The sequence below is a fragment of the Equus asinus genome, chromosome 17 (assembly GCF_041296235.1).
Source record: "Equus asinus isolate D_3611 breed Donkey chromosome 17, EquAss-T2T_v2, whole genome shotgun sequence".
Taxonomy (NCBI): domain Eukaryota; kingdom Metazoa; phylum Chordata; class Mammalia; order Perissodactyla; family Equidae; genus Equus; species Equus asinus.
The window spans coordinates 623270-651172 of record NC_091806.1 but is presented as its reverse complement, the minus strand read 5'-3'; the positions used below and the strand labels follow the sequence as shown (position 1 = coordinate 651172).

Here is a 27903-nt window from a genome sequence, read left to right as displayed (position 1 = left end):
TGTCGCTGAGCTGGCTGCCGCCGGCGGGAGGACGAAGCTGTTCCGCCCGGAGGCCCGCGCGCCTTCTGGGGCTTCATCGTCTGGCGGCGGAGCCTGAGTCCGCTGCTCCCGTGGCCACCCGTCGGTTCGGCTCAGGCACATGGCCCGCTAGGGAGCAGCGCTGCGCGAACGACGCCCGTGTGTGGGAGATGAGGGACCCGCCGAGTCTGGCGCGGCCTCCGCGGACGCCTTCGACGCCGCGTGGGCCGGGAGGGCAGACGCGCCCACGCGGAAGCGCGCCTGCGCGGCGGAGGCGGCCCGCGGGAGCCGGGCTTCCCTCGCGGGCGGTGGCCTCGGGCGGGTGACAGGCTCCGAGCCTCGCTTCCGTAGCGCCTGCAGCCGCAGTGAGGTACGCGGGAAAGGCGCTGGGACAGCGGCCGGCGCGGCTGCAGACAGAGCAGGAACGGCTCCCCAGGTCTTCGTTCCGGCGGCGACCCCGCCTGCCCGCCGCGCCCCCCGCCGACCCGCCCGCGCCTCTGCTCGGTGGTCCCCTCCGCCCGTCGGCAGCGTGAATTCCCCGGGCGGTCAGGCGCAGGGCAGGTGTGTGTTAACACGTGTTCACCGCGCCCTCCAACCCTGGAGGACTAGCTGTCTCTCTACGATGTAATGTGCAGTCGGCAACTGGTGCTAACGTTATTACTGACGGAAAAAACATCCATGACGGTGTCAAGTGAAAAAACAGAACCCAAAATAGTGTGCATTAAGTAGAATGTGCAGTGTATGTATAATATACACATAGTACCTCGAACATTAAAAGTAATTTCTAGATTGTAACATAAGTTTTAGTTTTTTACCTGTTTGAGTTTGCCTATGATGAACTAATGTAAGAACAGTCTTTAAGAATAGTTTTCATATTCTATTCTTCAAAGTTTGATTCACAGGCCATTTTTTCCCAATATTTTTTTATGAAAAAAATCTTAAGAGATAAAAATTCAAAGAATAGGGGCCGGCCTGGTGGCTCAGCGGTTCCGCTTAGGAGGGGGGCCCAGGGCTCGTGGGTTTAGATCATGGGTCGCAGGTGGTACCGCCTGGCAAGCCATGCTGTGGTGGCATCCCACATGTGAAGTAGAGGAAGATGGGCAGGGTGTTAGCTCAGGGCCAGTCTTCCTCAGCAGAAAGGGGGGGATCGGCAGCAGATGTTAGCTCAGTGTTGATCTTCCTCAAAAAAAAATTGAGTGTAATACAATAGATAACTGTGCTGTATACCCAGCACCTTGATCTAGTGACTAACATTTTCGCATGTTTGCTTCGTATGTATGTATTGATATAGTTTGTATTTTTGCAAAATAATTTAAAAGTAAATTGCAGACATCATGACACTTCATCCCAAAAGAAATTAGTTTGTGTTTTCTCAAAATGACATTCTTCGTATCTACAGTACCATTATCATCATAATTTCCTAATATTTACTATTCGGTCCACATTTGAATTTTCCCAGGTATCCCAAGATTGTCTTTAGAGGAGGTCTTTACAAGTCAGAATCCAGTCCAGTTTCAAGCCTTGCATTTTGTTGTGATATCTCTTATTCTCCACTCATCTTTTTATTCTTTGTGAATTTTTTAAGAGAGCTAGCCAGTTGTGTCGAGGAATGTTCCGTATTCTGGATACATCCAAAGTGTGCTCAGGGAGTGCTTAGATTCAGGTTAAACATTTTGGCCAGAATATGTCATTGATAGAGCTATGTCCTTCATTTTGTACCACATCGGGAGAAACATCGAACTCCTAATTTGACGCTAAGAGTGATCACTTGTTTAAGGTGGAGACCATCGGATCTCTCATTAGGGACATTTCACTTTTTGTAGTTAACAAGTAGTCGCAGAGTAAGACTTGAGCACCGTGTCAATTTCCTGCTCCCCAGCAAATTTTCACCATGGTTTGGTCATCTATTGATGAATCTTTCCTGAAATAACAATGAGATACTTAGTGATTAAATAATAATTTTGTAATTCTATTATTCCTTCTGCATCAACAGAAAGCTCTTCTGTGAAAAAGAACTGTTCCCCATTAACCTTTAAAAACCAGGTTAAATGCTTAATTTTTTCTCTTTAACGACCAATTTTCACAGTAGAGAGTTTAATATTAAACTTCAAGCGTTAATATTAAGCTTCAAGTAGTGAAAAATGAATTTTTTTCCTGGCTTTCTCTTTTTGAGTATCATTATGGATTTATGAGTTTTTTCAGAATTAAGTTGTTTCAATCAATTGTAATCGTCATTCTTTTGGGGCCAGTATGAGTCCCTTCATACGGGATGAGGGGAACCTATGTCTTTTTGACATGATGCCGTTAGTCTTGGACAACTTCCTGGCCTATTGGCACAGGATGTCCCAGACCCACTTACGTCCTTTCCCTGTCACAGACCTGTACATTCCTTGTCACACACTTGGATTCAGTCTCAGATATCCTGGTTCCTTCAGTTTGGGAATAGTAATTAGAACCAAGATGTGGGCAATGCATGTTGTCTTTTCTACTGGATGTCACTGCTTCTAGGCCTGTTCAGTGTTCAGAGACAGGAAATACATTTTTTAAATTATGAGTTCATATATTGATTTCCAATTCAAATTTAACATTTTTTTCTTTATTGATTTTACATTTGTATCTCTTTTCTCTTAGACTGAAAATCTTGGTTAATACAAAATATATTTAAAAGTTTCTAAATTAGAATACCAATACTACAATATCAATAACAATACATTTGCCAAGTGAGGTTTAAGATTTCTTTAAAGTTCTTTTTGTCCTTAGCTTATGTTATATTAAGGATGTTCAGTCAGAAGGCCTTGTACAAAAAAGTCAATTAAATAGTTCTTATCTCTTAGTTTACATGAGCAATTTGACATATAGTTGAGTTCAATTTTCCATTTGTTTTCAATTTTAATGTTTGCTTTTTTAGATGTACTTTATTTTTAAATATAAAAACCCCATTATTTGCTCAAAAATCAAAACTGTATAAAAAGTTATCCTCAGGCAAGTTTCACTTCAATCTCTACCCCCTCCGCCTGCCTAACCTCGTTCCCATCCTCTATAGGGAACCATTTTTATTAGTTTCCAGTTTAATCTTTCTAGGGTTTCTTTTTTGCAAGAATAAGCAATGCATATATTTCACCTTATTTCTTTCATAAAAGGTACATTATTGTGCACTTTTTTCACTTAGTATATTGTGGATGTCACTCCCCACCAATAAAGTAGGGAGTGAAATGATGAAAATAAAGATTTTCTTCAATCTTTTTTTTAACATTTGCATAGTACTTCACTGTATGGATGTACCAAAGCTTACCCAACCCTGTTGATGGATATCTGTGTTGTTTCCAATTCTTTGCTATACAAATACTGCTCAACAAATGATCTTGTGCATATGTTGTTTTATATTTACGGATATATATCCTCAGGATACGTTCCTAAAAGTGGGATTGCTGAATCAAAGGGTAAATAGACATGTATTTTATTAGATCTTACCAAACTTCCTTCCGTGGGAATTGTGCCATTTTACACCCCGAAATCAGTGCATTTCTTTTTCCCACAGCTTCTTCAGCAGTGTATTGTCAAACTTGGGTTTTTGCCAGTCTGATAGGTAAGTAGTGGTATCTCAGTATAGTTTTATTCACATTTCTTTTAGTACAAGTGAAACTGTGACCTTTTCATAGATGTTAGGGTCATTGTCTTTTACTCTGAACTGTCTGTTCATGTCTTTTTGCCCATTTTTCTATTTATTTTTCATCTTCATTGTCTTGATTTTTAAGAGTACTCGGTATTATAGAGATTAACTCTTCAGGTGTTATATAGGTTGCAAATATTTCATCCCTATTTCTCATTTATCTTTAAATTGTGCTTATGTGTTTTGGGGCGGGGGAAGAGGTTGGTATTTTTTTGTGTCATGTGAAAAAAATGTTTTGTAATTGTTATGTAGTAAATTTATCAATCTTTTATCGCTCTGGATCTTGAGACCAAGATAGAAGGGCTTTCTCCATTCCCAGGTAATAAATTCATCCGTGATTTTAGAACTATTTCAATGGTTTTCTTTTTTCCTTGTAGAGTTGTCAGCATTGACAAATAAAAATACAGCACAATCAGTTAAATTTGAATTTCATATAAACAAGAAATAATTTTTTTAGGGGCTGGCCCCATGGCTGAGTGGCTTACTTCCTCCAGGGTTTCGCCAGTTCAGATCCTGGGCACGGACCTACCCAGCACTCATCAAGCCATGCTGATGTGGCGTCCCACATGGCAGAGCCGGAAGGACGTACAACTAGAATATACAACTATGTACTTGGGGGCATTGGGGAGAAGAAGAAAGAGGGAAAAAAGGAAGAAGATTGGCAGCAGATGTTAGCTCAGGTGCCAATCTAACAATAATAATAATAATTGTTTATATAAGTATGTCCCAATGGGCAAATGTAGGCAACTACATTTGGTTCTATGATCCATTTAGAGTTTATGCTGGTGTATAACAGCCAGTATGAGTCCAATTTTATCTTCTTCCAAATGCAAGTTTTATTTTCAGAAAGTAATTTTTAATGAAAGAGGAGTTTAAAATAAATTAATGACAGTATGACATTTTGCCCCTGAATGCTATGTTTTGCATATTTTATTTTATTTTTTATTGCAGTAACATTGGATTATAACGTTTTATAACTTTCAGGCGTACATCGTAATATATTTCAAATTCTGTGTAGATCACATCATGTTCACCACCCAAAGACTAATTACCATCCATCTCCACACATTTGTGCCTAATCACCTCTTTTGCCCTCCCCACTTCCCCCTTCCCCTCTGGTAACCACCAATCCAATCTCTGTTGCTATGTGTTTGTTTGTCATTGTTTTTATCTTCTACTTATGAGTGAGATCATATGGTATTTGACTTTCTCCCTCTGACTTTTTTCACTCAGCCTAATACCCTCAAGGTCCATACATGTTGTCACAAACGGCTGGATTTCATCATTTCTTATGGCTGAGTAGTATTCCATTGTGTATATATATCACAACTTCTTTGTCCATTCGTCCCTTGGTGGGCACCTAGGTTGCTTCCAAGTCTTGGCTATTATGAATAATGCTCTGATGAACATAAGGGTGCATGTACCTTTATGCATTCGTGTTTTCAAGTTCTTTGGATAAATACCCAGCAGTGGAATAGCTGGGTCATATGGTAGATCTGTTCTTAATTTTCTGAGGAAACTCCATACTGTTTTCCATAGCGGCTGCACCAGTTTGCACTCCCACCAGCAGTGTACGAGGGTTCGCTTCTCTCCACATCCTCTCCAACATTTGTTGTTTCTTGTCTTGTTAATTATAGCCATTCTGACGGGAATGAGGTGATATCTTATTGTGGTTTTGACTTGCATTTCCCTAATAGTTAATGATGTTGAACATCTTTTACATGCCTGTTGGCCATCTGTATATCTTCTTTGGAGAAATCTCTGTTCAGATCTTTTGCCCATGTTTTAATTGGTTTGTTGGGTTTTTTTCTTCTTGAGACGTATAAGTTCTTTGTATATTTTGAATATTAACCCCTTATCAGATATATGGCTTGCAAGTATCTTCCCTCAATTGTTAGGTTGTCTTTTCATTTTGTTGATGGTTTCCTTTGCTGTGCAGAAGTTTTTAGTTTCATGTAGTCCCATTTAGTTTTTCTTTTGTTTCCATTGCCCAGTCAGACATGGTACTTGAAAATGTGCTGCTAAGACCTATGTCAAAGAGCATACTGGCTATGTTTTCTTCTAGAAGTTTCATGGTTTCAGATCTTGCATTCAAGTCTTTAATCCATTTTGAGTTGATTTTTACTGTAAGATAATGGTCTACTTTCATTCTTTTGCATGTGGCTGTCCAGTTTTCCCAACACCATTTATTGAAGAGAGACTCCTGTCTCCATTGTATGCTCTTGGCTCCCTGTCAAAGACTAGCTATCCGTATATGTGTAAGTTTATTTCTGGGATCTCGATTCTGTTCCATTGATCTGTGTGTTTGTTTTTGTGCCGGTACCATGCTGCTTTGGTTACTATAGCTTTGTAGTATAATTGAAATCAGGGAGTGTGATACTGCCAGCTTTCTTCTTTTTCCTCAGGAATCCTTTGGCTATTCAGGGTCTTTTGTTGTTCCATATACATTTTAAGATTCTTTGTTCTATTTCTGTGAAAGATGTTGTTGGAACTTTTATAGGGATTGCATTGAATCTATAGATTGCTCTAGGAAGTATGGACATTTTAATGATGTTAATTTTTCCAATCCAAGAGCACAGAATATCTTTCCATTTCTTTGTGTCTTCTTCAATTTCTTTCAGCAATGTTTTATAGTTTTCGGTGTACAGATCTTTCACCTCTTTGGTTCAGTTTATTCCTAGATATTTTAGTCTTTTTTTCCATTGTAAATGGGGTTATATTCTTAATTTCTCTTTCTGCTACTTTGTTGTTATAGTGTAGAAACACAGCTAATTTTTGTGTGTTGATTTTGTATCCTGCGACTTGACTGTATTCATTTATTATTTCTCAAAGTTTTTTAGTGGATTCTTTAGGGTTTTCTAAATATAAAATCATGTCATTTGCAAATAATGACAGTTTTACTTCTTCCTTTCCAGTGTGGATCCCTTTTATTTCTTTTTCTTGCCTGATTGCTCTGGCTGGGCCTTCCAATACTATGTTAAATAAGAGTGGTGACAGTGGGCATCCTTGTCTGGTTCCTGTTCTTAGAGGGATAGCTTTCAGTTTTTCTCCATTGAGAATGATATTTGCTGTGGGTTTGTCATATATGGCCTTTATTATGTTGAGGTATTTTCCTTCTATACCTATTTTATTTAGATTTTTTATCATAAATGGATGCTGTATCTTGTCCAGTGCTTTCTCTGCATCTATTGAGATAATCGTGTGATTTTTATTCTTCATTTTGTTAATGTGATGTATCACGTTGATAGATTTGTGGATGTTGAACCATCCCTGGATCCCTGGAATGAAACTCACTTGTTCATGGTGTATGATCTTTTTAATGTACTGTTATAGTTGATTTGCTAGTATTTTGTTGAGGATTTTTGCATTGATATTCATCAGTGATATTGGCCTATAATTTCCTTTTTTTGTTTTGTCCTTGTCTGGTTTTGGTGTCAGGGTAATGTTGGCCTCATAGAATGAATTAAGAAGCTTCCCCTCCTCTTCAATTTTTTGACACAGTTTCAGAAGGATAGGTATTAAATCTTCTTTGACTGTTTGGTAGAATTCACCAAGGAAGCCATCTGGACCTGGACTTTTATTTTGGGGGAGGTTTTTGATTACTGTTTCAATCTCCTTACTGGTGACTGATCTATTCAAATTCTCTGCTTCTTCTTGATCCAATTTTGGAAGGTTTTATGATTCTAAGAATTTATCCATTTCTTATAGATTATCCAATTTATTGGCATATAGCCTTTCATAGTATTCTCTTATAATCTTTTGTATTTCTGAGGTGTCCGTTGTAATTTCTCCTCTTTCATTTCTGATTTTGTTTATTTGAGCCTTCTCTCTTTTTTTCTTGGTGAGTCCAGCTAAAGGTTTGTCAATTTTGTTTAACTTTTCAAAGAACCAGCTCTTGGTTTCATTAATTTTTTCTATTTTTTTTAGTCTCTATTTTGTTTATTTCTGCTCTGATTTTTATTATGTCCTTTCTTTTGCTGATTTGGGGCTTCATTTGTTGTTCTTTTTCCAGTTCCTTTAAGTGCACTGTTAGATTGTTTATTTGTGGTTTTTCTTGTTTGTGAGGTAGGCCTGAATAACTATAAATTTCCCTCTTAGAACCACTTTTGCTGTTTCCCATAGATTTTGCCATGTTGTATTTTCATTTTCATTTGTCTCCATGTATTTTTTTATTTCTCCTCTGATTTCTTCATTGGCCCAATCATTGTTCATTTTGTTTAATCTCCACATTTTTGTGGCTTCTCTGGTTTTCTTCCTGTAGTTGATTTCTAGTTTCATACTGTTGTGGTCAGAAAAGATGCTTGGTATTATTTCTCTCTTCTTAAATTTATTGAGACTTGTTTTGTGGCCTAACATGTGATCAGTCCTGGAGAATGTTCCATGTGCATTTGAAAAGCATGTGTTCTGCAGGTTTTTTTTCTTTTCTGTTCTTTTCTTTTCTTTCTTTCTTTTTTTTTTTTTTGATGAAGATTAGCCCTGAGCTAACTGCTGCCAATCCTCCTCTTTTTGCTGTGGAAGACTGGCCCTGAGCTAATATCTGTGCCCGTCTTCCTCTACTTTATATGTGGGATGCCTGCCACAGCATGGCTTGCCAAGCGGTGCCATGTCTGCACCCGGGGTACGAACCGGCAAACCCCGGGCTTCTGAAATGGAACGTGTACACTTAACTGCTGCGCCACCAGGCCAGCCCTGTTCTGTGGTTTTTTGATGGAATGTATTGTATATATCTAAGTCCATCTGGTCCAATGTGTCATTTAAGGCCACTGTTTCCTTATTGATCTTCTGTTTGAACGATCCATCCATTGGTGTAAGTGGAGTGTTAAAGTCCTCTACTATTATTGTATTACTGTCCTGTCTATTTTTCTTCTTATGTCTATTAATAATTGCTTTATATATTTCGGTGCTCCTATGTTGGGTGCATAGATATTTACAAGTGTTATGTCCTCTTGTTGGATTGTTCCCTTTATCATTGTGTAGTGCCGTTCTTTGTCTCTTGTTACAGTTTTTGCTTTAGTCTGTTTTGTCAAATGTAAGTATTGCTACCCCAGATTCCTTTTCTTTGCTATTGCTTGGAGTATCTTTTTCCATCCCTTCACTTCCAGTTTGTGAGTGTCTTTAGGTCTGGAGTGTGTCTTTTATATGCAGCATATATATGGGTCTTGTTTTTTTATCCATTCGGCTATGCTATGCCTTTTGATTGGAGCATTTAGTCCATTGACATTTAAAGTAGCTATTGATAAATAGGTATTTATTGCCATTTTGTTACTTTTTTTGCTGGGTGTTTTAGTAGTTCTTCTCTGTTCCTTTCTTCTTCTCTTGCTCTCTTCCCTTGTATTTGATGGCTTTTGTTAGTAATATGTTTGATTTTTTTCCTCTTATCTTTTTACTTATAGGTTTCTGGTTTGTGATTACCACAAGATTCCTACATAACATTCTACGTATATAGGAATCTATATTGAGTCGATAGTCTCTTTAGCTTAACTTCTTTCTAAAAGCTCTACTCTTTTACTCCCCTCCTCCCACATTTTATGTTTTTGAAATCATATCATCTAACCTCTTATTTTGTATGTGTCTATCCATTACCCTCTTATCACCGAAATAGGTAATTTTAGTAATTTTGTCTTTTAACCTTCGTATTATCTTCATGGGTGGTTGATCTGCTACTTCTATTATAGTTTTGCCTTTACCAGTGATTTTATTGCATTTTTTTATATATGTATATAATTTTCTTATCCCTATTTGTGGTCTTCTCTTTCCCACTTAAATAAGTCTGTTCAGCATTTCTTGTAGAACTGGTTTCTTGATGATAAACTCCTTTAATTGTTGCTTGTCTGGGAAGATCTTTATCTCTCCTTCTATTCTGAATGACAACCTTGATGGATAGAGCATTCTTGGCTGTAGGTTTTTTCCTTTCAGCACTTTAAATATGTCATGCCACTCCCTTCTAGTCTGTAGGGTTTTGGCTGAGAAGTCTGCCAATAGCCTTATGGGCTTTCATTTGTATGTCACTTGTTGCCTTTCTCTTGCTGCTTTTAGGATTCTCTCTTTATCTTAATTTTGGACATTTTAATTATAATGTGTCTTGGTGTGGGCCTCTTTGGGTTTGTCTTGTTTGGAGCTCTCTGAGCTTCCTGTACCTGAATGGCTGTTTCCTTCCTTAGGTTAGGAAAGTTTTCAGCTATTATTTCTTCAAATAGATTCTCTGCCCCTTTGTCTCTCTCTTCTCCTTCTGGGACTCCTGTAATACAAATGTTAGTGAGCTTGATATTGACCCAGAGTTCCCTTAGACTGTTCTCACTCTGTCTAATTCTTTTTCTTTTATCTGTTCAGTGTGGGTAATTTCCTCTAGTTTTTCTTCCAGCTTGCTGATCTGTTCTTCTGTATCATCTACTCTGATATTGAGTCCCTCTAGTGAATTTTTCATTTCCAGTGTTGTATTCTTCATTTCTGATTGGTTTTTTTTTTACACTTTCCAGTTCTTTGTTGATGTCTTCACTGTGTTCATCCAGTCTTCTCCCAGTATCAGTGAGCATCCTTATGAATTTTTGCTTGAACTTTTTGTTCAATAGATTGCTTATTTCTGTTTCATTTAGTTCTTTTTCTGGGGTTTTGTCCTGTTCTCTTGCTTGGAACATATTCCTTTGTCTCCCCATTATGCCTCTTTCTCTGTGCTTACGTCTACATATTAGGTGAGTTGGCTATGTCTTCTGTTCTTTGAGAAGTGGCCTTATGTAAGAGATGTCTTTTGAGGCCCAGCTGTGTGCTTCCCTCTTGTCACCAGTCCAAATGATCCAAGAGTGACCCCTGTGTGGGCTACTTTGTCTTTCTGCTGTGGCAGGGTTGTGCTTAATGCAGGTACTCAGGGAGTCTAGTCTTCCCTTCCCTGGCCAGGCATTTGTAAATCGGGTTTGGGGAGCCTCAGCACCATTGGCTACAAGGTTTAATAGCACACTCCTGTTGCAGTTTTCCTGTTAATTGAGTAGGTACCTGGTGTAGCTGATTGCTAGGCCCAGGGGCTTACAGTTGCTCTAGGCCTCAGGCCTGCAAGGCTGTTAGCAGCTCTCTCAGAGTTGTAGTTGAGTGGGGCTGGCCCCAGGGAGGGAAGCACCCAATTGTTTCAGGCTTTGGAAGGTGGGGCTGATCCTCCTTGTGGCTGTTTGTGAAGCACAGGTCTTCTGCCACTGATAAACCCCACCCCTCCACAGGTCCACACACACAGTCAACACAGCCCTTGTCCATGCACACTTCCCTGGAGCATACCCTGACACCCCACTGCAGAGGCCCCCACCTGTCCACCAATGCCCCCCACAGTTCACCTGGTCCTCACATAGGCTCTGCCCCACAGAAGCAGACACAGTCGCCTGCCGGTAGAGTATCATGGTACTCAGTCTATGCAGGCTGACAGGTTGCCTGGGGGCTTGCTCTTGGGTGGGGGCTGGTCCCTAGGGCGGCTGCCTGCCCTGGCTGAACTGTATTAAATCTGTACTCTAGTGGATGTGGCAGATCCCTGGGCTAATGGGCCAGGGGAAGAATTTCAATGGCATCTGCCAGTGTCTGTGTCAGCACGCCTGTACTAGGTCATGACATTGTCCACCACCAGTGTCTCAGTGTCTGGAGAGGCCTCACCTCTCACTGAGATGCACCCAGAGCCTATTGGGTGAGTTCCCTTTCACCAAAGGACTACGCAGCTTTCTTCTTGGTGATTTTGGGTTGCTCTCAGAGATGTGTGAATTTGTACATGGGTTCTTTAAGAACAGGGTTTTTTTGGCTTTTTCTGATAGCTTTTCTGGGGGTATTCCCCACTGAAGTCAATAGCCAGCGAAGCCAGAGAGTAGGACACTCGTCTCTGTTGTGCTGAGTCTGAAGGATGCTTATAGCAGTAATGTGCCCCCACTAAGGTCCCCACTTTTCCAGGGAGGGTTGCGTACCTTAGGGTGGCTCCCGTCTGTCTGGCTGTGAAGTTCCGTGGCTCGCAAAGGTGGCTTTTTTCTCACCAGGAGGAATTTCTGCCTCTTCCACCTCAGTCAGGACTGTCCCTTGTTGTGGGGGTTCTTTTTATCCAGTTTTCAGTTTTCTCTCCAGGGTAATTTTTACAAGAATAGTTGTAACCTGGTTGTGTTTGTGGGAGGAGATGAGTTCAGAGTCTGCCTATGCCACCATCTTGATGAGATGTCCCTGCATCTTTTAAAAATTAAGAACATTTTCCTACCTACCCAATGTAACACTACCACATCTAGTTAGATTAATAATTCCTTAACATCATCTTTCATCCAGCACATATTCAAATTTTTCTAATTGTTCCAAAATTTTGTTCACACCTAGTTTGCTTAAATCAGGAGTCAATCCAGAACCACACATTGTGATTGGTTTTTCTGTTCTTTATGTCTGTTTTAATCTAGGATGGTTCCTTTATTCTCAACACTGATTTGTTGAAGAGAATAAGCCAGTGGTGTTTTAGAATGTTCCACTTTATGGATTTGTCTCATTGTTTCCCCATGATGTCCTCCCATGAGTTTCCTGGAAAGTTGTGGTTAGAGTCCATTAAGTAAGATAAAACTTAATATTGGATTATGGTGGACATAGTCTGATTCCAACATTTGTACTGTTATATTATTTTCATCTTGCCACTAGAAAGTAATCTGTATGATGTTCTTTATAACCAGAAACATGTTAAGTTCTTCATCAGTTATTCACGTTTCTTATACAAACTGATAATCTTTAAGTTTCTAATTTAATTAGAAGTTCTTTATTATCGTTTTCTAATTATATAATTGCTTTTACATTTAATTACTAACATTCTTTTGAAGAGTTTTCTCTAATGAAGTGGGACTATTTAGTTTATTAGAAAGTAGGTTAAAGGCTTAATTTTTCTCCTTTATCCAATTTTAAGTAAGGAGATGAATTAATAATATGTGTTTCAAATGGTGACAAATGAATTTTTCCTGAGTTTTTCTTTTTTGGATATCATTTTGGAATTCACAGACTTTCATAAATTCAGTGTGTTTCAGTAAACTACAAGTAACAGAATGTGTTGTCCTAGAAGCTACGTGAAGAAAGTTTGTCAGGGAAAAAGAATTGATCGACTGTGTCAGTATAGCAGCTAGTTCAAGTAGGATGAAGATTGAGAATTGACCATTGGATTTAGCAATGTGGAGGTTATTGGTGACCTTGACCACAACAGTTTTGAAGGAGTTCTGGGGGCAAGTACCTGACAGAGTGGGTTTAAGAAAGATTGGGAGGAGAGGAATTAGAGAGCAAGTCTTTGAAGGGATTTTCCTGCAAAATGAAGCAAGAAAAAGGAGACGGAGACAGTAGTTGTTAGGACAGTGAGTCAAGAGAAATGTTTCTTTGTTTTGTACAGATAGCTTTTAGTAAGTAGCCAGAACTCATTGTGGGGGACAAAAAGCTCAATCTCTGTATCTTGCTTTGTTGGTACATTCTGCCTTGTGAAGGACAAGAGCCCATAAGAATTTCCTTTTTAAATTACTTTGTCAGCAGTCTTATTAGGCTGACTCCCCTATAGACTCTGCTTCTGTCCACCTTATTTTCTTCCTTTTTCTTTTTTTTGGGCGGGAGGGAAGATTAGCTCTGAGCTAACATCTGCCACCAGTCCTCTTTTGCTGAAGAAGACCTGCCCTGAGCTAACAGCCATGCCCATCTTCCTCAACTTTATATGTGGGACACCTGCCACAGCAACGCTGGACAAGCGGTGCCATGTCCGCACCTGGGATCTGAACTGGCGAACCCCGGGCCGCCGAAGCGGAACATGGAAACTTAACTGCTCCCCACCAGGCAGGCTCCGCTGCCTTATTTTCTTCATCCTCTCTGCCACTCCATTAGCAACCACTTCCCCTTCTTTTATGGCCTAGCCAAAGCATATTTCTTCCAGACCCTTTTTTTCTGACATATAACATTTGTTAGTTTTAGGTGTACAACATAATGATTTGATGTATGTATATATTGTAAAATGATCACCACGATAAGTCTAGTTATTCATCAGCACACATAAGTTACAATTCTTTTCTTGTGATGAGAACTTTTAAGATCTACTCTCTTAGTGTCTTTCAAATATACAATACAGTTATGTTACCTATAGTCATCATGGTATACATTACATCTCCAGAATTTATTTATCTTCTAACTGGAATGATACAGTAGCAAGTAAAATGTAAGAGATAAAAGGGAGAGGTTCTGGAGTAAGCTAGGCGAAGGAGTTTGAATGTCATGCCTACAGAGGAGGGACTGGCCTGAGGTAGAACCATAAACAATTCAACAGACGAAGAGTAGAGGGTGTGAGTGCAGATGCAGGGACATGCTGGTGTGGTGAGAAGAGTCTTTGGAAGCTCCCTTGTGATCGCCTCCATTTTCTCCTAGGAATCAAGATCACCAGCTGAGAAGAAGTTTGGGAGTGAGGACTTGAGAGTTTGAGGAGAGAGGAGAAGGTATGAAAAGATCATATGGAGGGGTGTGTGGGTGAGTTGACTAGAGACAGATAATAAGATTGCCTGGCAATCTGTAGGGTCCCGCTGAGGTTTCTGGTTATGGATTTAAAAGGGCCAGTCAGGGGCTGGCCGGTGGCTGAGTGGTTAAGTTCGCGCACTCCACTTTGGCAGCCCAGGCTTTTGTCGGTTCAGATCCTGGGCGCAGCCATGGCACTGCTCATCAAGCCATGCTGAGGCGACATCCCACATGCACAACTGGAAGGACCCACAACTAAAAATACACAACTATGTACCAGAGGGCTTTGGGGAGAAAAAGGAAAAATAAAATCTTTAAAATGGACCGGTGAGCTTGGTTGTATGCATAGGACTCCAGTGTATGGATGTACCATCCTTTGCTCCACTCATCCCCTGTTGATAGACAGGTAGGTTGTTCCAATCTTTTGCTACTAGAAATAATGCCCCAATGATTAACAATGTGCATATATAGTTTCTATTTGTGGAGGTGTCTTCAGCATAGATTCTAAGAAGTGGGATAGTTGAGCCAAAGGGTAAAGACATTTGTCATTTTGACAGACATTAGATATTTATGATTTTGTTAGCTTATCCCGTTTTCCACTCTCATCCCCAATGTCACAGCGCCCATTTCCCCCGCAGTCCTGCTGCACAGAGTATGTTGTCAAACTTTTGGATTTTTGCCGATCTGAGAAGTGAGAAGTGTTACCACAGTAAAGTTTTGTTTTGCATTTCTTTTATTATAAGTGAAGTTGAGAAAATTTTAATACATTAAAGACCATTTGTATTGTCCTATGAGGTCTCTATTCCTGGCATTTGCCCATTATGCTATTGGTTGTTAGTTCCTTTCCTCTCAGTTTCTAGGTGCTCTTTATACAGAAGGGAGATTAGCCGTCTGTGATATAAGTTGCACATATTTGCCCTCTGCCAGATGTTCTTACCTGATACCTTACCAAATTGACCAAGCCATAAATAATCTCCACCTCTAAACTCCTTATAGCATCCTCAGGGACTGCCTTGTGTGATATTTGCATTTATATTTTATCTCTTCTACCAGATTATATCTACTCTCTGATAGAGTACTTTTGAGTGAATTAAAAAGCAGTCAAAATTTTGTTTTAACTATCACTTGAAATGTGTAAATCATCAACTAGAGTTTTGGAATTTGTCCTGTGTTACAATTGTTATTTAACATTTTTAGAATTTATTTAGTTCATTCCTTTCATTAACTCCCAACATGATTTTAGAGTTGAAAATAATTCTGATACCAAAATTGTACAAGGTTGGCACTTCATAACAAATCCTAAGGCCAATTTTACTTATGAACAAAATTGTAAGAATCCAAAATCAAAATTGGCAAATCAAAAACAGCACCAAGCTTAAAAGAAAATGTAAAATACAGGATAGTTAGATGTATCCATAAATATTGATTAACATTAGGATATCTATTAATGAATATATTGTCATATTAACAATTTTAAAAAAATCATTATCATCTGGTATTTGTTAAAAATTATTTGATAATTCCACACTCATTTATGGTTTAAGAAAAGGAGAATCTCTATCAAACTAGGAATAGAAGGAAAATTCTCTACTTGATAAGGAATATTTCCCAGAAATCTACAACAAATCGTTTTCAATTACAGTAATGGCCTTCATTTCTGCTGCTTCACAGTGCACTGGATGTCCTAGCTGATGCCAAATGCAGGATAAATCTTGGAAAGCAAGACAAATCTGTCAATATTTTCAAAACAATATGATTTTATACCTAAAAAATATAAGTAAATCAACTGACAAACCGTTAGTTACAGTAATACAGCACAGTAAGGTGGCCACATGGAAGAACAGCTTTCAAAAATGAATAATTCCCTGTGCTCCACCCGTGCTGCATTAGAAAATGTCATAAATGCAAAGATACGCTCATAATGACAATAAAAACCATCAAACATCCAGAAACAGTTCTTGTCCTGTTCACCTGTGACCTCCCAGTTGCCAAACACAGTGGTCAGTCTTTAGTCCTCTTCATTGTGTTTGATCCACCAGCAATATTTGATTAAGCCAACCCCTCCCTTCTGAAACATTTTCATCACTTGGCGTCCAGAATACAGGTTTCTTGATTTTGCCACTCCCTCGTTGGACACAATTATGTAAATATATGTATCAGTGCACATCATTCATAAAGACAAATATAGTACTCTTTTTTATGTATTTTTATTTATTTTTTAATTTTTTTTGAGGAAGATTAGCCCTGAGCTAACATTTGCCACCAATCTTCCTCTTTTTGCTGAGGAAGACTGGTCCGGAGCTAACATCTCTGTCCATCTTCCTCTACTTTATATGTGGGATGCCTACCACAGCATGGCTTGACAAGTGGTGCCATGTCCACACCTGGGATCTGGACTGGCAAACCCCGGCCCGCTGAAGTGGAATGTGCGAACTTAACTGCTGCGCCACCAGGCTGGCCCCGACAGATATAGTGCTATTAACACGCATATTGTAATATTTTATTACGATGAATTTTGCCACTTGCAATGTTTCCCTGAATCCCCCAGGTGGCAGACAAATACAGTTTCCGCTTGATACTTAAACTTGGTAAGAACATTACTTACTTTTGCAAATCAATTAGAAATATTAATCAGAATTCTTGAGTACAGTCCAGCATACTTACAACATGATTAAGGAACTGAGTTTTTATAACTTACCTGAGACTTTTACTAGAAACATAGATGGTGATTGTTAAATTGCTGAGCAATCATTGTAATTGGGCACTCTGGTAACTATAGATTCCACCTGATCCATCATCCTAAACACAGAAATGTATCTGCTGGCTATGAAAGCTAATATTGATCTTTCATTTGGGATCTGAAAAAATCGATTAAGCATCACAATATTAAAGCAAAAGCTCTCTTTAACAGACTGATTTGATATTTTAAATTCTTAGGAGATTTCTACAGTTATTTTTAATTTTAAACTCATGTCAGTTAAAATTGGTCAAAAAGGTTGGGTGTATGTCGTACTTGATGTAATGTCCCCACGTGCTCTAAATACATTAAGCTTACCCCACCTCCTCACCCTCACAGCTGCATTTTCCTGATGTTTCAGTCTGCTTTTTATATTTCGATCTATTTTACAATAAGGTTAACAGGAACATGACTACAGCTATGTAGACGGATGGGAAAATATTTGAAAAGCTCTCATGAGAAGACACAAATATATCTGGGGTTTTATTTTTTAAAGTCTATAGAACATTTCCAAGTAATGAATTCTCCCCCGTACATGATGAGGCTGGAATGACTGTTGACTCATCTTGAATTAGAACGTTAATTAAACACATCTTTTACACATTTCCTAAATTTAATCTGACTGTGCTGCTTGAGTTTAAAATGATTTGAAAGGTAAACAAACTGGAGATAATCAGTTTAAAAAACCATCTGGGCATTGTTAAATTATATTCATTGTTCTAAGTATTTTTCAAACTTTCTTAGTCAAAGCCCTAGAACAACAAGATTGGCGAAAACTGAGTAAGAAAAAAAAAGCCAATTATAATCTCACCACTTTGAAGAACAGTTTTTATTTCACATAGTCCTTTTTTGTATTCAGTATATGGGTACATTTTTTCCATTGTAGTAAACTTTGGGTATATACAACTTTGATTTTTATAGAAGGCTATTTTTTGTTTTTAAAAATGTGGGGCCTATACTAACTGGTATGACACAGAGTTTACACTGCCTCCTACTGCCTCTTAAGAGAAGCTAAGTGCTTTTGTCAGGGATGGGCACCTGAGTCAGAATCTACTCACTAGATAGAGTCCACACTGATGAAGTAAGCCATCCAGTCATGGGTGCCCTACCTGAAAGGGTGAAGCTGAAGGAAGAGAGACACCAGGAGAGAGTGAGAAGGAAAGACCACGTGGACACTGGTGTAACCAGTCCTAGAATTATCTTGGTTATGAAATGACTTAACAACTTTAAACCACGCACGTCCTTACAATTAACCCCCTTTTTCCTTAAGACTGAATGAACTTCTGTTCTTTGCAACCTAAAGTCTGACACATCACATTTTGATAAATTATCAATTCACGTCCTCTTTCCCCTTCTTTTTCTGTGTTCCCGCACCTTTTATGTGAGCTTGGTCACCAAATGATTCATTTGAAATAGAAATAATTTTTAAAGACAGATTCACCAACTCTGAAAACAACTTGATGTTGCGTAAAAATAATGAATATTTTAAAACTTAGCTTTCCCAGTTTCGTTATTATCCTTTATCCGGTAAATTGCATAAAAGATGTATTCATTTTCTAGGAGAAAAATCTACAATCTCCATAAATTTACATTATCTAAAATGCCATGTCTGTTTTCAGGACATGATTTTGGCCCACAAAAGACTCTCAGTCAAGTATGTATGCCTCATACTCTTTGGTGTAATAATATCCTGCACAATAGTACAATACTACCACTATACTCTGTGACTTTCATCCAAAGCCTCTCATAAATTCCTCCTATGAGGCAGTGAGTACTTAGGCTCTACGATGGTCATTTCATTGTTTACTGGTGATAGTACACAGAGGATGGAATGTGCTATCCCGGGCACAAAGAGTTCTGCTGGGAGTGTAGAGAGAATAAAATGTCTTCATACTTCAGTGACTGTACAGAAAACTCTTGTGCAAAAGAGAGAAAGCAAAGCTCCAAAAAGTATGTATTTATTATCTTTGTGCTGGTTAGCTGGAACTCTTTGTCGATGAGGTCATAATTTTCATCCCAGTTTGGCTCATTTATCTCTGCTAGCTTCCTTAATCATAGCGTGCACCACCAGCCCCAGCCAATTGCCTGACAAATGTGTCTTCTGGGTCCAAAGGGAGCCTGAAAAGAGAAGAAAATAGGCGTCAGTCCAGTGGCGCAGCAGTTAGGTTCGCGTGCTCCTCTTTGGCAGCCCCGGGGTTCACCAGTTTGGATCCCAGGCCCGGGCCTATGCACCACCTGTCAAGCCGTGCTGTGGCAGGAGTCCCACATAGAAAATAGAGGAAGATGGGCACAAATGTTGCTCAGGGCTAATCTTCCTCAAAAAAAACAAAACAAAAGAGAATAAAATAATCTGCAAATCTACCACTATACTTGGAAAAATAATTTAAAACGCCCATTTAATCGACAGTGGATTAATAAAGTTATCATTTTTGTCTAGACACTAGTTGGTAGTCATATAGAAAGGCACTACCTATAGATACACAGATGGACAATTCCTAAATGATTCTAGATGAACAATTAATTGATCCATGTTAATGGTGATGAGATTTCCCAGATGTGTTTCACTGTGTCAATCAATGTATAAATAAAGCTTTTTTTTTTTTAATTTTATGACTGGAAATTTGTACCTTTTGACTACTTTCACCCACCCCCATCCCCCACCTCTGGCAACTGCCACTCAGTTCTATGAATTCTTTTTTTTAGATTCCACATATAAATGAGATCATACAATATTTGTCTCTCTCTGACTTGTTTCATTTAGCATAATGCCCTCAAGGTCCATCCGTGTTGGCCCAAATGGCAGGATTTCCTTTGTTTTTTATGGGCTGAATTATATTCCATTTTGTATATATATCTTCTTTATCTATTCATCCATCAATAGCCATGTCTTGGCTATTGTAAATAATGCTTCAGTGAACATGGGAATACAGATATATTTTTGAGTTAGTGTTTTCGTTTCCTTCAAATAAATACCAGAAGTGGAATGCTGGATCATGTGGTAGTTCTATTTTTAATTTTTTTCAGGAAACTCCATACTGTTTTCCATAGTAGCTGCACCAATTTACATTCTCACCAACAGTACACAAAGGTTCCTTTTTCTCCACATCCTTGCCAACGCTTATTATTTCTTGTCTTTTTGGTAATAGCCATTCTAACAGGTGTGAGGTGATAGCTCATTGTGGTTTTGATTTGCATTTCCCTGATGATTAGTGATGTTGAGCATCTTTCATTACCTGTTGGTTATCTGTATATCTTTGGAGAAATGTCTATTCAGGTTCTCTGCCCACTTTTTGATCAGATTGTTTGGGGTTATTTTGCTATTGAGTTGTATGAGTTCTTTATGTATTTTGGATATTAACCCCTTATCAGATATACGATTTGCAAATACCTTCTCCCATTCCATAGGTTGGGATGGTTTCCTTTGCTGTGCAGAAGTTTTTTAGTTTGATATAGTCCCATTTGTTTATTTTTGCTTTTGTTGCTGATAGAGCCTTATTAAAATGAAGGAAACAAAGGGTTTTAAAAGATTAAAAATCTGAGCACTCTAGTTTTTCACATCAAAATCATTTATTTGAAGCACATCAAACCAAACAATGGCAGAGAGAAAATAATGATGGCTTTGGCTACCTTGGTCACATAATTGGTAAAATAATTTGGTACCATCTGTGTATCAGAAAGGACGTGACATATCCTTTATACCTATCTTTGACCTACAGCCATGTGAAAATTGGTTGATGATGATTGCTATGGTATTATTCAACAACCATCCAAAATATGGGGGTTTTAGCGAAATACATCATCATGTAATTAATTTTCTCCTAAAGTCAAATCCTCAAAAGAAATCCACTATGGAGACCAAATTAAAAAATGCAGTTTTTATAAATGACAAAACAAACAAACCTAACCAGTTCCAGCAGAAGTTTCTCATTTTTGGATCAAATTTTTGTGTAAGTGTATATTGACATGCAAGAAGTTAGGTACAATGTGTCACTGTATGAGTCTCACCTATAAAATAATTTGCCTTGACATGTTGGGAATCTAAGTCTTGTGATGGGTGAAAAGTGTGAGAATAGTTTTTTCTGTCCTGTTACTCCTACTTGCATCAGAGACCATCACTACGGCTCTTTTTAGAAAGGCTCTTTTTTGGTTGCTTCTTCCTCTGGCATCATGGAAATTCCATATGCCCAGTCTTTCATTATGTCTGAGGATATCAGAATTGTTTAAAAGTCTCATATTTAAATAATTAATCCACAAGCCTTTATTGAGGTCCTATTCTTTACTTTGAATCTTCTGTACACTGTTATTCAAAAATAAGCAGAATACAGTCTCTGCCTTCCAGAAACTCAGTGTGGATTTAAATGCCTAATTACTAAATTCCCTTAAAAAGTATAAATAAATTCTAGGCTTCACTTTAATAAAGGCCTTTTTTTTTTTTAAAGATTTTATTTTTCTTCTTTCTCTCCAAAGCCTCTTGGTACATAGTTGTGCATTTTTAGTTGTGGGTCCTTCTAGTTGTGGCATGTAGGATGCCACCTCAGCTTGATGAGCAGTGCCATGTCCGTGCCCAGGATTTGAACTGGAGAAACCCTGGGACCCCAAAGCAGAGCACGCGAACTTAACCACTCGGCCACGGGCTGGCCTATAATAAAGATCTTTAAACATTAGAATGCAGCTGTGAAAACGATGGCAGGAAGCTCGTTGACAATGTTAGACTTATTAAATATGAATCTGTCAATTGTCCCCAAATTGATCTGTATTTCAAAACAATTACAATGGAAATATAAGCAGGATTTTTTTGAGTATGTTGATGAGCTGATTCTAAAATTTATAAGGAAAAAGAAGAACAAAGTCATAGGTCTTACATTACCTGATTTGAAGACCTATCAAGACAGTCTGGTATTGACGAAAGCACAGATACGTAGATGAACGGAACAAAAGAGAATGTGTAGAAATAGACCCATACAAGTACAGTGAACTGATTTTTGACCACATGTAAAGGTAATCCAGCGGAGAAAGGATAGCCTTTCAGCATCTGGTATTAGAACAATTGGACATCCATATGCTAAAAACTAAATCTCAACCTATACCTCACACCTTATACAAAATTAATTCAACACAGATCATAAACCTAAGTAAAACTATAAAGCTTTTAGAAAAAAGCAAAGGAGAAAAAATTTTTTTACCTTGGATTAGGCAAAGAGTTCTTAGATGTGATGCCAAAAACATTTAATCCATAAAAAAATTGATAAATTGGACTTCATCAAAATTTAAAGATTTTCATTCTTTTGAAACTTTTGAAAACAGTTGACAATGTCTTATAAAGTTAAGCACTTACTTAACCTATGACCCAGCAGTCCTACTCATAAATCTTTTCCCCAAGATAAATAAAAATTGTTTTCACACAAAAACCATATACAAATATTTATGGCAGACTTATTCGTAATCTCTAAAGGCTGGAAACAAACCAAATGTCCATCAACTGGTGTTGAGTAAATGAACTGTGGTAGATCTGCATAAAGAAATACTATTCAGCAATTAAAAGGAACAACTATTGATATACGGAATAGTATGGATGATGTCAAATGCATTATGCTTAGTGAAAGAAGTCAGACTCAAAAGACTACTTACTAGTTGATTCCGTGTACGTGACATTCTGGAAAAGGGACACTATAGGAATGGAGAACAGATCAGTGGTCGCCAGTTAATTTCCCCAGGCAGTTAGGACAGTTCTAAACTTGCATGATCTTCCTTCTTTGTCTCTTTTGCTGAATACTCCTTATCTCCCAAATTTAGAACACCCCAGGACTCAGTTCTCGGACATTTTCTATCACAGTCCTTTCCTTGGTGATCAAATTCAGTTCCATGGCTTCAAATACCAGCTATATACTAACTCCCAAATTTATTTCTTCAGCCAATACCTCTATTCTGCTCTCCAGGCTTATTAAACCAATTGCCTATATGACATTTCCACTTGGGAATTTAATAGTATCTCAAACTTAATGGCTCCACAACCAAGCTTCTGAGCTAGTTCTCCAAGCATGCTCTTCTCTCAGGCTTCACCATCTCAGAAAATGGTTAACTACATCTTTCCGCTTGCTTAGCCCAAAAACAATGCAGTCATCTTTGACCTCTCCCTTTTACATCTCTCTTTACTAGCAATTCTACTAAGTTCTTTCTTCAAAAAAGAACTCTCAAATCTGATCACGTCTCTTCACCCTGCTGTCCCAGCCCTGCTCTGAGCTACAGCCGTCTCACCTGGGCTTTGTGATTGCCTTCTGACTGGCCTCCCTGCTTCTGCCTTTGATCCCCATGTCAGCACTACAAGAAACAGATGCTAAGACAGGAGCAAATGTACAATAAATTTGTTATGGAAACCCGTGTGGGAGAAAAAGAGAAGGGAATTAGGAGAGGCCAGGAGAGCTGTCAGACTGTGATTCAAGTTTGACCCCAAAAGGAGAGAAGGAAGGTTGAGTGGAACAGACCCAGGCTGCTATGCAATTAAGAAAAGTCCCTGAACCAAAGTCATCTGTCGAAAGAGTCCTGTGATTCCTGGGGAGGGCCTGCTTTGGTATCTCTGTGCTCAGTCAGGGACTGAGAGCAGCCAGTGTGAAGCAGGGCCTCAAAATGCCACAGCTGGGACCCTCAACCAATTCTACTTTCTGCCGTAAGCCACTCAGAGAGCTTTCTAGTCGCTATCATATCCCCTTCCATCTACTTTCTAGACAGTTTTCAGAGTGATCCCGCTAAAATGTAACCAGAGCTTGTTACCTTATTGCTCAAAGCCCTGCAGTCATTCCCATTTGATTCAGAATTAAACCAAACTCCAACTATGGGCTGTCCCACTGCTATAAAGAGGCGCGATCAATAGGTTCTCAACCCCTGGAGTGAAACATTAGTGGCAGATGTGGGGTAGTCTGCCCTGGTAGTCTGCTCTGACCAGATTTATTATCAGTTGGAAGGTCAGAAGATGTTGACTTCTTAGAAAAAGAACAATTTGACTTCTCTGGAATCTTGTTACATGTTAGACCACTTTCTCAGAGTGTTGGTCATAGGACACAGAGCAGATTGTGTTAACACATAACACATTTACTTTTCGTGTGAGAGAATGAGGATAGTATGCATGTCCTGAAGAAGTATCCAAAGATTCGTCTCCAGCCAGGGCCTCTTAAGGTTGTAAGCAGACTGAAATTTTCCTCCTAGTAGACAGATTTGACTGTTTGCTATTCATCACTCCTAGAGGCTGTAGATAACTCTTTCTGGAATTAATATTCAAAGAAAGTAAAAGGAACAAGGGCTACTTGGAGAAATGGTTGATTCCAAGGCTGGGGCAGGGGAAGACAGGGTGAGTTCAGAACATCTTATTGTATCAGAAAGTAAGGCAGTGTGAAAAATTCATGGGGACACAGGAGCCAGCTTGAAGGGGTCTCACTGGTCAAATATTGGTCAATTTGAGCATCAAAATAAATAATAACGGGAATGGTTTATAACTCATTGGTTAACAAAAAAGAACCTATGAGTCCATGTTATTATAGAGAAATATATCACCATTTTATAGCCCCATTGTAATAATTGATTCATACAAGAATCATCAATAAATACTGAAACTATTAGGTGAAAGACTATTGGGGAAGAAGAGAAGCACACAGTCTCAAGGTATCCCTCTACAGAATACTCTTTAATTACAAAGGGAAAAGTTATCTTCACATTAGAGAAATTCAAGAGGAACGCAGCAGAATGAACAAAGTTAACACCAAGAATGAAGCAAGATGTCAAGATGCCCTCAGGTTTGATGATCACTAGAAGCACTCACAAAACTCAAAAAAGCTGTTGTTCTTGCAGTTACAGTTTGTTATAGCAAAAGGAATGGATTAGGAGCCACCCCCACGGCCGAGTGGTTAAGTTCACGTGCTCTGCTTCTGTGGCCCAGGGTTTCACCAGTTCAGATCCTGTGGCTTAGGCCACGCTGAGGTGATGTCCCACGTAGCACAACCAGAAGGACCTGCAACTGGAATATACAACTATGTAGTGCGGGGCTTTGGGGAGAAGAAGAAGAAAAAAGAAAAGAAAAGATTGGCAACAGATGTTAGCTCAGGTGCCAATCTTAAAAAAAAGAAAAAGGATACGGATGGATTAAAATCAGCAGTGTGAGAAGGAGCATAGGGCAAAGCCAAGGAGAAACCAGGAGTGAGCTTCCCAGCGTCTTCCTAGTAGAGTCACATGGACAGTGCTTAATTCTCCCAGTAACTGCCTGGGACAATACGTGTGAAGTGTTGCCAACTGAGGCAGCTGACCCAAGCCTTGGTGTCCAGGGTTTTACTGGGGGTCTGTCACATTGGGTTACATGCCTATGTAACTGACCCTAGATACCCAGTCTCCAGACCTCCAGAGGTCACACTGGTACGGCATAGCCCAGGGCCTCAGGGTTGTAAAAACAAGTATTGACCATAAAGTGAATTGGTAGCGTAAATTACCTGGTCAAACTGATGATGCAAGGCCCAAGGTTTGCAAAACACCTCTACTGGCAGGATATTCCAAGGGCTCAGATGTTCTCTCAAGAGCAGGTCAGACGGTCCAGTCTTTTCTTTGGAATGTGCAGAGTGTGAGCAGCCAAGCCTGCAGAGTATATATATATATATACCCTTTATAGCGTATCCCTGAGAGAAAAGGACACAAATGAACACCGTAGTATCCTGCCAAGTGTTTAACCTAGATGTGCTCACAAGAAAACCATCAGAGACGTCCAAATTGATTGACATTTGGCAAAATAATTGTCCTGATTCAAAAAATGTCAATGTGGGGCCAGCCCCATGGCCGAGTGGTTAAGTTTGTGTGCTCCACTTCAGCGGCCCAGAGTTTTGCCGGTTTGGATCCTGGGTGCGGACATCGCACTACTCATCAGGCCATGCTGAGTCGGCGTCCCACATGCCACAACTAGAAGGACTCACAGCTGAAATATACAACTACATACTGGGGGCATTTGGGGATAAAAAGCAGAAAAAAAAGAAGATTGGCAACAGTTGTTAGCTCAGGTGCCAATCTTTATTAAAAATAAAATGTCAGTGTTATGAAAGACAAAAAAAAAAGAGTGAGAACTGTTGTAGATTAAAGGAATCCAAAGAGACATCACAACTAGACACGATGTGTGATCTTCGTCGGATGTCCTTTATCAAAACCAAACAGAATACAACAGGTAAAAAAGACGTTGTTGGGGCAATTGGGGATATTTGAATATGGACTATATAGTAGATAGTAATATAGCATCCATGTTAAATTTCCTGAATATGACAAAGACTCCTTCCTTTGAACTTGAGTCAGGCTCCTCTGAGCCTCTGACTTTGCCCCTGACCTTGGCCTCTGTCTCTGGCCCGTTTAGTACAGTTTTAGCAAGAATCCTGCTAGGTCAGCTTATGGAGAATCTCCCACCCATGGGATCTGGCCACTCTTGATATCTGATCAAATTCCTCATCCCTCACCCTCCATATCTTATCACCCTGGCCTGCCTTCAGCAAGAATCCCGGTAAGTTGGTGTAGCCCGAATCTCCTTATCCCTGGTGCTTCCTCTGAGTGATTTTCCATCCCGTGACCCCCACCCTGCTCCTTGGCTGTAAAGCCCACTTGTCTTTGTTGGAGTTGGAGTTGAGCTCAGTCTCTCTCCTCTGCTGCAAAACCCGATTGTAGTAGTTTTCCTGAATAAAGTCTGCCTTGGTGTCTTTGACATGTGTCATGAATATTTTTTTCTTTAACAAGTGTAATAATTACGTTAAGACTGTGCAGGAGAATATCCTTGTTATGGGAAGATACAGGCTGAAATATTTAGGAGTAAAGTGTCATGATGTCTGCCACTAACCTGTAAATAATTGAGCAAAATAATAATATATGTATATGTGTGCATCTATACATGTATATATGTGTATACATAGGGAAGAGAGGGAGAGAGAAAGCATATGTGGCAAATGTTAACAATTAAATGAATCTAGATGAGTATTCAATTTACAGTTCTTACAAGTGTTTTGGTTTTTAGGTATAACAAAATAAAAAGTTGGAAAAATAATTCTATAAACCTTTGGTGGGGGGAGAAAAAAGTGTTAAAGAATTTTGCGAGAAAGGCAGCTATAGGTCAGCTATTGATCTTTATTTACTTATTTATATTATGGTAAAAAACACATCATTAAATTTACCATCTTAACCATTTTTTTCTTCAGGACGATTACCCTGAGCTGACATTCACCACCAATCCAATCCTCTTTTTTTTGCTGAGGAAGATTGGCCCTGAGCTAACATCTGTGCCCATCTTCCTCTATTTTATATGTGGGACGCCTGTCACAGCATGGCTTGATGAGCGGTGTGTAGGTCCACACCCGGGATCCGAACCAGTGAACCCCAGGCTGCCAAAGCAGAACATGCAAACTTAAACCACTGCGCCACAGGGCTGGGCCCCTGTCTTAACCATTTTTAAGTGTGCAATTCAGTAGCGTTAAGTATTATTCACAGTGTTGTGCAACATATCTCTTCACAACATATCTCTTCTAAAACTTTTTCATCTTGCAAAATGAGGTAACTTGAGTACCTCATTTACTTGGAATCATACAGTATTCATGCTTTTGTGACTGGCTTATTTCACTTAGCATAATGTCCTTGAAGTTCATCCGTGTTGTAGCACGTAACAGGATTTCCTTCTTTCAAGCTACATAATATTCCATTGTATGCATATACCACATTTTCTTTATCCATTCATTCATAGCTGGACCTTTGGGTTGCTTTTACCTCTTGGACACTGTGAATAACGCTGCAACAAAAATGGATGTGCAAATATCTTTTTGAGATACTGCTTTGAATTCTTTTGGATATTTGCCCAGAAGTGGAATTGCTGAATTATAGGTAATTCATATTCATAAATCTATTTTTAATTTTTTGAGAAACCTCCATAGTGTTTTCCATAATGGCTCCCGCATTTTACATTCCCATCAATAGTAAATAAGGGTTCCAATTTCTCCATATCCTTGCCAATACTGGCAAGGAT

At 39.1% G+C, this 27903-nt stretch overlaps 1 long non-coding RNA gene across 2 annotated transcripts; it reads left to right on the top strand.

The window, feature by feature from the left end:
- The first annotated feature begins 1 nt into the window (after position 1).
- LOC139040737 (uncharacterized) lies at positions 2-27751 on the top strand. Of its 2 annotated transcripts, XR_011495004.1 has the most exons (4): positions 2-579; positions 3557-3604; positions 14063-14130; positions 27625-27751. It is a non-coding gene; the product is annotated as an uncharacterized lncRNA (long non-coding RNA). The 2 variants fall into 2 exon arrangements; XR_011495005.1 differs by lacking the exon at positions 3557-3604.
- Positions 27752-27903: the final 152 nt, after the last annotated feature.